Consider the following 12,374-nt stretch of genomic DNA (forward strand, 5'->3'; position numbering starts at 1 on the left):
AGTGTAAAGACAGAAAGGCAGGGACCTGGTATAAAACACTGAGACAGAAAACAAAATAAGTGGCTTTGGAAAGGAAAAAAGGGGGTTGAGTCTGAATCTGAGACACTATAGGAAACTACTAGTGTACTGGGCAATTTAAACAAGAGCAGAAGCTGGGTTAAACAAGAAACCCTGTCTTGTGCCTGTTGCTGAAGTTTATGCTGGAGGACCTGGGACAGGGCCATGTGGTTTCTGGCAGAAGTCTTTCTTGAGACAGTGTCTATAGCTCACGTTGGCTATCAGGATTGCCTGGATCCCATTGATCACAGATAGGAATGTGCCCACTTACATTTGTTTTGGCAATTGCTGAAATTGTTTCCCTCTTTTGGATGATTCTACAGGTGTTTTAATAAAAAGAGGAAAAGAATTATTAGGAGTTTTGATTTACTCCACCATTTTCTGTCAATTTTCAAATTTTACTCAAAGGTGAATATCTTTGTAAGTCACAGAAGAATATGAATAGAAAACATAAGTTCCTATTGCTGTGTATAATATGCTGCAAATATACTTCCCCTACAACCACTTTTAGAACAGACTAGAATGAATTTGAGACATCTAGCATTCACAGATCTAGACTGTTTGCAGAAGACGGCTAACAGAAGTGTCAGTTGCCCAAGCAACTTACGGAAGCAAAAGGAAGCAGAATAAAACGTAGATCACTTGGGACTTTCCAAAGGCATAAGATAAAAATCTTTTTAAGATATAACTGGAAAACTTTGGTATTAAATTTCTAGTATTGGTGCCACTTAAAGATTGGCCATTTAAATGAAGCATATTTTTCAGGGAACTTTAGAAAAGCTAATATGTTAGGGAAGAAGAATTAAGAGTTAAGGAAGCTTTCAACAGAATGTGCTTTACTGGGCCAAAAAATTTGCTGTCTAGCCCCACCCTCAATCAGCACAGAAGACAACCTCAGGGACTTATAAGAAATACAAACAGAACATTGAATCACCTCTTGGACTTCAGAAAAAAAGTCTTCCAAAGTCAGAGCCTGATTTTCACTCCACAGTGCCCCATTTAAGTTCTATTTTACACTGAAATTTAAAATTACATCAACAGAGTTGGTACACAGCATATGATGGATAACCACTGAACACGCACAAAAATAAGCCATAGGCCAATGAGTAGTTAGATGAGAAGTTTTGTAGTTAGTATATATCAGCTAGTCTTTCTAAGAATGGAGGAAAACTTCCTTTATTTCACTCATAAATCTTTTCTTCAGAACTTGCTCCCACTTGGGGGCCATTCTCCCTAGCACTCATCTATTGATCCCGCCATCTGTCCATCCATACAATAGCTTTCAAGAATATAGTATGTGCCAGTCCTTCTGTGCACGGCTGGCATACAATGAAGAATAAGAATAAGACAGACTCTTTTCTTAATCTTAACTTCTGAAATGTAGCCACCTTCACCTCTCCAGATTCTCAGCTCCTTTCCTTCAGCACAGGAAGTTCTCTGAACTCTTTCTGTGTTCTCCCTTTTTGTACTGCATGCTGTAAACCCTCTCAAGGCAGTGAGCTGATAATCACCAGGCTCACTCGTTTTCCCTGTCTCAAGGATCACTGTCCTTATTATCTAATTCCTGTTTCTCAGAAACTATTGTTTCATATATTTCATCTTTTTTATTTTGGTGGTTTTGCCCCAGAAGGTAAATTCAGACCCTGTTAATTTATCTTGGGTAGAAGCAGATATCCACCATTAAGTTTTGAGAGTTCTTTATGTATTTTGGACATGAGTCTTTTGTCATACACATGATTTGCAAATATTTTCTCCCAACCTATAGTTTGTCTTTTTATTCTCTTGACTCTGTTTTGAGCAGAGAAAAAGTTTTAATTTTGATGTTCAATTTGGCATTATACCTAAGAATACTTCCCAACCTCAGGTCAGAAACATTTTCTCCTTCACATTTGTTACTGTTTAAGCTATTGTTCATTTCATTCCATTTCAACTGTGTGCATGGGGAAAATTGTTTTTGTTACTGAATTGTGATAACTACCTCAAACCAGGCATCCATTCTGGGCTATATTCCTTAGGGATTTTGACACACCTGTAATTATCTGAGTCTCCACTGGATGTCAATACTGCTTAAGGAAAAGCAGTTCAGACATCATCTTGGGTGTACAAAATGATACATGCTTTTAAGAAGCATTAGGGTGGAATAGTTAGAAAGGAGACTAGAAAAAGTGAAATATACAAACAGGAATCTCTCTCCTTTGGTTACATAATAAATGTCAGAGTGTTGGCTTACAGTTCTGAAATTCAGAGCAGTGTTGAACCCCAAAGTTGGAAGGCTGAATTCTGTTTTTCATTCTATTTTGGCTTTTCGGTTCTGACATAATAAAATGAAACCACATTTTTGGTTGAATTATTTATCTAATTTTCACAAGGTATTTTACTGAACTAGAATTAGTGGTTCAATAATGATTTCAATTCATTTCAATTTCATGTCTTCTGTTCACTTTCCAAACATGTACAAATTGCAGCCATTATGAGGTAGAAAAGGATGACTTTGGTAAGAAAATTGCTGGGGCCATTTTGGACATGGCCAAGGATCTCACTGAAGGCATCAATACAGAACAGGGCCCAAAGAATACAGTGACCTTTGATCATACTCCTGAGCAGGTTTCATTTCTAGGAAGAGCTAGTCTATTCCAGGACTGAAATAAGGTAAGAAAATGTGGATTTATATTGTTTCTTCCTTTTCTTAATAATATGCTACAAAATTGCCATTTGAGGCTTATAAGCTATAAGAATTGGATTCTAAATATATTTTCTAGTTTTCTCATTTTGAAGTCAGTAATCACACATCTTATTTTTATAAAACCTTATCTTTAAGATAACTAATTTTGAAAATAAAAAAGAGTAGAATATACAATATTGTTACTATATTCTGAAGGTGAAACAGGGATATGGGACTGATCAGGTTCTTTTAGTGAGGAAGTATCAGTGGGTATTTTATGAAAAATCTTAAATGTGTTATGTAAATGTAGTCAACAAGGCTGTCAATAGAACATAAAAGAGAGTTTATGCTTATTGACTGACTAGCATTGTGCTAGATGACTAACAATATTAAAAATAGTGAATAAATCATATTTGAAGCTAATGAAATTTTTCAGTGTACAATTTAAAAAATGTTCTAACATTTGGAAAAAAAAAACCCAAAATAAAGTTTAAGATATGGGGATAATCTGAACAAGCAGAATTATCTCTTAAAAGTAAGGTCCTGTTTTAATATTTTATATTCAGGTATTGGTGAAGGTTTTTAGCTCTAAGTACTGTGAATTTTCCATTACGAGTTTCCTGTGGGTGGTTAACATTCCTATGTCGCTAAATTACCAACAAACCTAATATTTGAATTGTAGTTAGCAGGCTGCACTACAAATGTGTGCCACTAACATCCCATGACTCTTGCATGCAGCTCTATATGGTTGATAGAGTTTAACCGCTTTCAGTTTTAATATTTCATAGAGTGACAAGATTCTGTCCTAGCATGCATAATTTTTTGCCTATTTCCCACAGTGTATAACATGTCAGATTTTTGTAGTTATGTATATATGCTTTGGCAACTGACTGAAAACTTTTCACATATTCATCCCCTGGGCAATAAGGTTTGTAAGAAATGTAAAAATTAACATTTTCATGTATCAAATTTTCTCAAGGCAAAGCTAGATTGTCTGCTTGTAACTCATGGGTTGCATTTTCCCACAGGCTGCTGGCATAAGAAACAAAAAAGTATGAAGTTGTAAATAATACTCCATCATGACTGAAAGCTTTGTTCCAGATATGGCATTGGCAAAAAGCTAAAATTACTAGATTGATTTCCCATAAGATCAGAGCCATAATTTTCATATTCTTCATTTTAACACTAAATATATCCCTAGTGTGTTTTTTTCTCTTTTGACATGATACTGTGTTATGATCGCATCTTTTGAATTTCCTATTAAGTTATTCTCTGACTTGTCTTTATCAAACTAGAAGAATTTCAAATCTGAAAGACTGCTTAAAATCCTTTGGATGTCCACTTTATTACTTAAGGGTGAAATACAACAAGTCTACAAAAATGAAATATGAGATGTGTTATATTAGAATAAAAACTAAACAAAACAGACCCTTAAAGAGGAATAATTAGTTCCAGTGTGTCCGATTAAATCTAAGATAGTAATTTTTGCGTTTTCAAATTAAACCAAGTTCTAATTTGTGTGGAATAATAAGTCTTTCCTATGATTTTCATTTGTTCAGATGATGAATAACCTTTGAATTATTTGGATTAATGCTTTCATGTTTTATAATAAAAAATTGTTCCTGGAAAGAAAATCAGCAATTTTAAGATAACCTATCTCTCAATAAAGATAATTAAATGGAAAATAAAATAAAACGTAATTTAAAAACAAACTTTTTCTCAAGTTTTACTTGCTGCCCAAGGTTAAATTTAACATGAACTTGTTGTGTGGTGGCATTTTGTTAGATGACTTGGAAATGCAATTTAAGAATAGAGTTCACCATCAAATTCCTTTCAGTAATAAGGTGTAAAGACAAAAATTTATTTTAGTTTCAATAGCCTTGGTAAACTCTGAAGTCTAGAATTTGGGAATCCATGGCCTTAGACTCCAGTGGACCACTCAGTAGAATAGCTGAGCCACCATCTGTTCCTAGTGTGATATTGGCCAATCGTACGTGTTCAATAAGTCAGCCATGTTTAGTGAATGAATGAATTCATGGATGTAATGCATTACCATGCAGCGCAACTCAAGATGCTTCTAGGGTGGCAGAGTGGACTTGGGAGGAAATCACACACAAAAAAAAAAAGCAGTAAGAAAAGTGCCAGAGGTAGAGTTTGCATCATCTTTATTTTTAAACTACTTTAAGTTGAAGCAGAGTGCAGGCCCACAATCTTTTATGCTCATTTCCAAAATCTAGGCTGCGCACAGTGGCTTACGCCTGTAATCCCAGCATGTTGGCAGGCTGAGGTGAGAGGATAGCTTGAGGCCAAAAGTCTGAGACGAGCCTGGGCAACATAGCGAGACTCCATCTCTACAAAATAAATCAAAAATTAGCGGGGCATGGTGGTATATGGCTGTAGTCCTAGCTACTTGGGAGGCCCAGGCAGGAGGATTGTTTGAGTCCAGGACTTTGAAACTACAATGAACTATGATCACACTACTGCACTCCATCCTGGGTGACAGAGCGAGACCCCATTTCAGAAAAAGGACACACACGTGAGAAAAAAACAAAAACAAAAACAAAAACACCAACACTGAAATTCTTTTCTCTAGGTCAAAACAGACCTAATCTGACTGAGGCTTGAAGAATTCCCCAAAACATATATTGTTTATCTACTTAGTGTGAATATTCACATATTTTGCTGCAGAAATACTGGTGTGTTTGATCATAGAGTATTGCTTCAGGCTCTGGTGGGGAAATATATAATATACAGTATATGCCCTTTAATACTTTCTAAAATACATACAATTCTGAGTTCTAAGACACAGTGGGCCTCACAGCTTAAGACAGGGCTTGTGACCCTGCATACAGTTTGTGAGTTATATAAATTGGGATGCTGTATGCTTATTTGCTTGTTTATCAAGCATCTTCTTCTTTCCTATAGTCAACTCACAACTTCTTTGAGCAGGAACCAGGTGGAGAAAGGGGGTGCTTCTCTTGAGAGCGAATGGAACCCTCTCAGTTCCTTGTTCACCATAGTGGTGCTGTGAGTCACTGCCCCATCATTAGCCATCAACCCTCACATCACTTGGCTCTCTGGGAGTGCTGCTCATTTAAGGCAGGAAACCTCTAGTGCCATGCCCAGCCTAGGGTACCACTCAACGTGTAAATTGGCTCCCTGTGATCTGTCTGGGGCTGTCAGTGATATCCTACCATATGTATGATCACACATGCTGAGTGATCAGTGTGTGGACTGAGCACAGTTTCCTTCATGGAGATGTATAAAGATAGAACCTATCATTTGTGTTTCATTAGTTTCAAGCGTTAATCATCTGGAGATCCAAGAAAGAGATGGCAGCTACTTTTTTATCTTTGACTGAAAAATAGTCCTCCTATGTGATTGAAGAAAGATTTCTGGGAAAATTGAACGATTCTATGAAATCCAGGTCTGATATATCTGCCCCGTGAAGGACAAATCTCAAGTTTGAATACCTTTACATCTGGTTTTAAGTAACTGACCTAATTGGCACAGATTGAGATTTAGTCAGGACAGGGTGGGAATAAAACCAAAATTAGTTAATTCTGTTCCTTGATAGTTCTGGTTAAATAAAGTAGGTGGGGAGGATTAGGAGGTCTTTAATGCCTTAAATGTATCCATGCAATCACTCTGCTTTATTAGGAGAGTGGAATTGAAACTTGACAACCCAGAAAATTAGTATTCAAAACGTGCTGTAATACTAGGACATAGGAAGCATGGAGGTTGTTGGCTTGCATTTCTTGTTTCTTCTTGACTGCATTTTGGAAAGTCTAGAGAAAACATTAGTTTTATCTGGTTCCTCTGATAACATCTATTGTTGTTATTCAAGTATTTTTTAGAAAAAAAAATACATAACAGCAGACTAGATCTGGACTGTGAGCTGACGCTGTGACTTCTTCCTTAAATGAAATAATTAAACCCAGGACAATACATTTAAACAGTTCACTTCTATAGTCAGTGATTCATTATCCCACTTTTAAGGCTCTGCTCATCTTTCTGGCTTATGAGGAATTATGGCAAAAACCTAGAGACTATTCTAAGGCCACATGCAGAATGTAGGCAAGAGCTACAGCATCATGGTCTTGACCACTCCTGATCATTAAAGATCATCTACACACTGTGTAAGAGGAAAGATCAATTAATGTGGTTTTGTGCTCTCCAGCTAAGATCTCACTGCAGATTCCATTAATATCGACCCTGTAACACTTACTCTGCTTTAATGAGAAGATAGTACCAGGATGAACAAACCATGAGGAGCCCCTTCTAAAAGAGACCCCCCAAAGGGGCTGAATTAAAGTCTACATAATGCAAACTGTCACTGCGAGAAATGAAAAGTACTTGAGCTATGACTAATGTTCATAATATCAGACACATCTGAACTCCCTCTCTTCCCCCAAAATAAAACCGTCTCACTTCAGGTGATTATCTATTGCTTGTGAATGTAAGAGTTACTTATTTAGGACCTGGACACATTTATTTCAGCACACAGCTACTGTCACCCCAGAGTTAACTGGATCATCTCATCTCAGTTTTATGGTTATGCATCTGGCTTATCTGGAGCTTAGAAACATAAACTATATGATGCAAAGTAAGATATATATATGCATACATGTGTATGTGTGTGTACACACATATTTTGACAACTGACTTCTGAGCTCTATGCTAAGTGTTAGAAATTTTAAAGATGATTCTGATAATCCCTGCTGTCAAAACCATACAGTCTAATAGGGTAGACAGAAATATAAGCAATGAACTAAATAAAAGATATTAGTACTCTGATAATGTTATTTGCTGGTCTATCAGCAATTCCTGCTGATTCTACTGTGATGTATATCTAAAAATCTATCCACATTTGTTCATTGCTGCTGCCATCACCCTCATCCAAGAAACTGTTATCTCTCCTGAACTCCTGCCACAGACTTTTATCTGCTTCTCATACTTCCCCTCCAGACACCACCACCCCCATCCAATTCACAGGAACTAAAGTGATTAAAAAACAATAAGAAAGCCCTGTATGTCCTGGCCATTGCTTCTCTCTCCATCCTCATTTAATAAAATTAACCAACTCAGTCTGGGCTTCTGTCATTTCTCACAAGGAGCTAAGCACTTCCTCACTCAGAACCCTGGTACCTGCTGTTTTCCCTGAAGGGAAACGCTCCACTGGTTTAAGTGTCACCTCCTTAGAAAGGTATTGGGCACCACAAGCTCTCCACTTTAAATTCCATTTCTACTTTTCTTTTCATCTTTATTATAATGTGTCCTTAATTTTGTTTGTTTGCTTGGTTTTTGTCTGTCTTCCCAGTAGATTTTATAAAATCAATCTTTGCCTTGGTCTCTGTTGTACTCTCAACATCTAGCAGAGTGTTTAGTATACACGATAATCAATAAGCTTTTGTTCTAAGATTGAAGGGAAAAACAAAGCCTTATGGAGTGCAATTATTTCAGGATTGGAGAAAGAGTGGGAATATTGTTTGTCATTGTATTAATTTCCTAGAGCTGCTGTTAAAAAAAAAGTACTACAAACTGTGTAGCTTAAAACATAATTTATTCTCTCACTGTTCTGGAGGCTAGAAGTCTAAAAGGGTATCTGCAGGGTTAATTTCTTTTGAAGGGCTCAGAAGGAGAATGTGTTCCACACCTCTCTCCTCGCTTCTTGTGGTTGCTGGCAATTCTTGGTACTCCTGGGTTTGTGGCAGCATTAATTCCAATTTGTGCCTCCCTTGTCAAATGACATTCTTCCTGTGTGTCTGTCTCTGTCCCCAGCACTACAGTTGAGGCAGCCCCTGCCCTCCTAGAGCTCCAAGTCTCTGGTATATTGGAGCAGTTACATCTCCTAGAAGCAGCACAAATGATGTGACATCCCACTCCCATGGATTCAGAGGTTCTGGCTGATCTATGTGGCAGTGATTTTTGGGACAAATCAGATGCAGTGCCTCAAATCCAAGGTAATCAGCGCCTTGGCTGAGCTGTGCTACCACTATGAGATACCATCTCCCATCTATTAAGATGGTCTTATCAAAAAGTCAAAAGATAGAAAATGTTGATGAGGGTGTAAAGAAAGGGAACCCTTGTACATTGTTGGTGTGAATGTAGATTGAATTCTTGTACATTGTTGGTGGAAATTGTAGAATTCCCATAATGGTACAGCCCTTCTGGAAAACAGTATGAGGGTTTCCAAAGAAATTAAAAATAGAACTACTATATGATCTAGCAATTCTTCCTCTGGTCATATATCCAAAGGAACTGAAATCACCACTGTTAAGGTATCTGTACTCCTACGTTTATTGCAGCATTATTCACAATAGCCAAAATATTGAAATAATGTAAGTATTCATTGATGGATGAATGGATAAAAATACTGTGGTACATATATGCAATGGATGTTATTCAACCCTAAACAAGAATGAGATATTGCCATTTTCCACAATATAGATGAGCCTACAGAACATTATGCTAAGTGAAATAAAAAAATTGTATTATCTCATTTATAGATAGAATCTAAAAATATACATAGATAAAGAATGAATCAATGGTTAACAGGAATGGGAATAGAGGTTGTGAGGAAATAGGGAGATGCAGTCAGAGGATGCTAAGTAGCAGATAATGTAGGATGAACAAGTCTAGAGACTAAATGAACATGAGGAAGATAGGTAATAAAATTTTCCTTTACATGGGATTCATGGTAAATTAGTAGATTTTGGTTGTTCTTGCCAAAAAAAATGCCCCCAAAAAAGTGTCACTATTGTAAGATGATTGGCATGTGAATCTGCTTCACTTTTAACTGTGTGTACCCCATATCATGTTGTATACCCTAAATATACACAATAACACTTGTTTTTAAAATGCACAAATTTCCCTCTTTTTATTAGGGCATGGATCATTGGATTAGGGCCCTGAATCCAGTATGACCTCATTTAACTCGATTACATCTGTAAAAACCCTATTCCAAATAAGATCATGTTCACAGGTACCAGAGAATTGGAACTTGAACATAACTTTTGGGGGAACACAATTCAACCTGTAACACTCATCTACCTCTCAGAGAATGTGACATTAGAGTAGTGTCTGAAAAGGTGAATATGAGTTAGAGCAAGAGAAGCTGGGCAGGTGTGTGGTTAGAGGAATAAGCAGGACAGCACATTTAGCATAAAAAGACATTTAAGATCGAATAGCAGTTAGCTGGGGCAGACTTGAATGCTATACAAAGGGGTCTGGATTTTACCCTCTTGTCTTTCTCTGTTCAGGCTGCCACAAAAAAGTACTACAGATTGGGTGGCTTGAATATAGAAACTTATTTTATCACAGATCTCAGGACTGGAAGTCCAAGATCAAGGTGCCAGCAGGGTCAATGTCTGGTGAAGGCTCTCTCCTTGGATTGCAGACAGCCACCTACGCTGTGTCCTTACATAGCAGACAGAGAGAGAATGCTGGTATTTCTTCCTCTTCCTATAAGGACACCATCCCTATTAGATTAGGGCTCAGCCCTTTAGACCTCATTAACCTTTATCACCTCCTCAATGGCTCTATCTTCAGTTAAGTCATACACGTTTATGAATTTCAAAATTTCTCTACTTTCCATGTTCTACAAGTAGAACTGTGCTCTAATTTCCCTGACTCCTATTTTGTATGTCTTGACTCAGATTTTCACTATTATTAGTTCTTTCCGAAACCCTGGCCTGTTTGACTGGTTCCTTATGCCTCACCAAGTCCTTCTCAGTCACCTCTCCTGGGAGGTTATGTTCTGTCCTTCAAATCACCATTTACAATTCAGAATTGACTGTGATCCAATTATTCCCTGCCTAATTTTCTTGTATAATGTTGCTGTATGGCTCCCCTCTGCTGTCCCTTACCCATCACATTCTTTTTTCTTGGTCCCAGCATTTGCCTGTATCACTTGTGGCCTTGCTAAACCATTTTGCCTTTGTACATTCAACTCTCTGGCTGTTCCCATAAGGGCGAGCTTACTGCCAAGTTAGCTTCCTCCAATACATTTCCTGCCCATTCTCCGCTTTCTCCTGACTGGCCTTTGTTTCTGAAGTCTTGGCTGGTTTTTCACTCCCCAGTTTTTCTTTGTGTTGGAGCTTGCTAACTCAGGCAGCTGAGTTCCAGTCAATTTAGATAACCAACACTCCTCACCTTTGCCCTGTATAGTTGGTCACCTCTGCATTCTTTCCTCAGTGCTTCTGCATCATAGTATTTGTTCTTTCGAAACAGTGTAATTTGTGTAACTTTCCAGGTCATATCATCATATTGATATAAAAATTCCTTCTAGATATGAAAAGCCTGAACTGAATGTTTGGCCCTATAAGGTCTCCCGCCTGACTGATCCTGTTTGGCTAGTAAATTTCAAACTTGAACCTCATTTATCGCAGGGCAGCTCTCTTTCCACTGCCCTGGTGAGCGTTTCTAGTCTGTAAGAACATGGGAGAGGGGCTTCTCTCCCTGCATACTTCTCGTGGCCAACACTTTTACCCCTCACTGTGCACTCAGAGCCTTTCCTGAAGGTACTATTGTTTCCAAGTATCATTTTAAGGCTTTAGAGAAGTAAGTTTTTTCCAGAGAAAGCTTATGGAGGCTTCCTTTAGAATTTTGATTGGTTATACTCCCATGAGACAGCCTAAAGATAGCATAAAAAATTGTGATTTGTAAAATGATGACTTTACATATGAAAATATGTAAGCATAGTTAACTACTCAGACTTCATCCAAATTGTTTTGGTTTTGGAAGTTCCATCAAAATTTATAGTTAATTTGTGAATGTGTGTGTGTGTGTGGGGGGGGGGGTGTGTACACACCACATATATATCTTATAGATTGTAGCCTGTAAGCAGTTCATTGTGTACTAATGTAAGAAATAATTCGGATTTTAATACACATATTAAACTACTTGAATATAAATTTTGTGTATCAATCTTAGGAGAAAATAAAAATTTCTTCTGGAAGAGTAAGACTCTACATGGTGAAAAACAATATTTTACAGAATAGATTGAATTCTATGTCAAAAGCACTCAGAGAACAAGTTCAGTTATTTCAAATATATCAAATATCAAAATATAACTTTCAAAAAAATATACTATTAACATTAGTGTCTCAATTATTTCCCTTTGTGCTTTCCAAAATCTATAATGTTATTCCATTCCAATATTCTTTGCTATATTTATATATAAAGTATAAAGCCACCAGCTCTGAATACATTAAAATCAGATTAAAAGTGATCATCACTGAGAAAAATCTATATATGTTTTACATATAAAATATTCCATTTGTAGGTATAATTAGGAAAATTAGGAAGATTTAGTTTTCCTTAGTTTTTTATCTTACAAAATTAATGGAAAAATTTATAATCCCATAACAGAGGTCTTGTCTGGATACCACTGCCTATGGTCAGTATGCTTCTGGTAAGCTGGCAATTTCCACAATGGTTGCTTGATGTTTGTTATTCATAAAGTACATTGGGACCCATAAGATGCTAACGTTGATAAATGGTCTTTTCCTCTTAGACTCTGCTAGATCCATTTTTGTATTAACTGTCATTATTAGGTTTTAGAAGTTCAATCTGATACATAGTCCTTGAAATATAAAAATAGTCTTTATATTATAAAGTGATTTGCCATAGAGTTTCTTTTTCAATAGGAAGC

This window comes from Aotus nancymaae, unplaced genomic scaffold (assembly GCF_030222135.1).
Source record: "Aotus nancymaae isolate 86718 unplaced genomic scaffold, 86718_ANA_hifiasm-v0.15.2.pri h1tg000016l, whole genome shotgun sequence".
NCBI lineage: Eukaryota > Metazoa > Chordata > Mammalia > Primates > Aotidae > Aotus > Aotus nancymaae.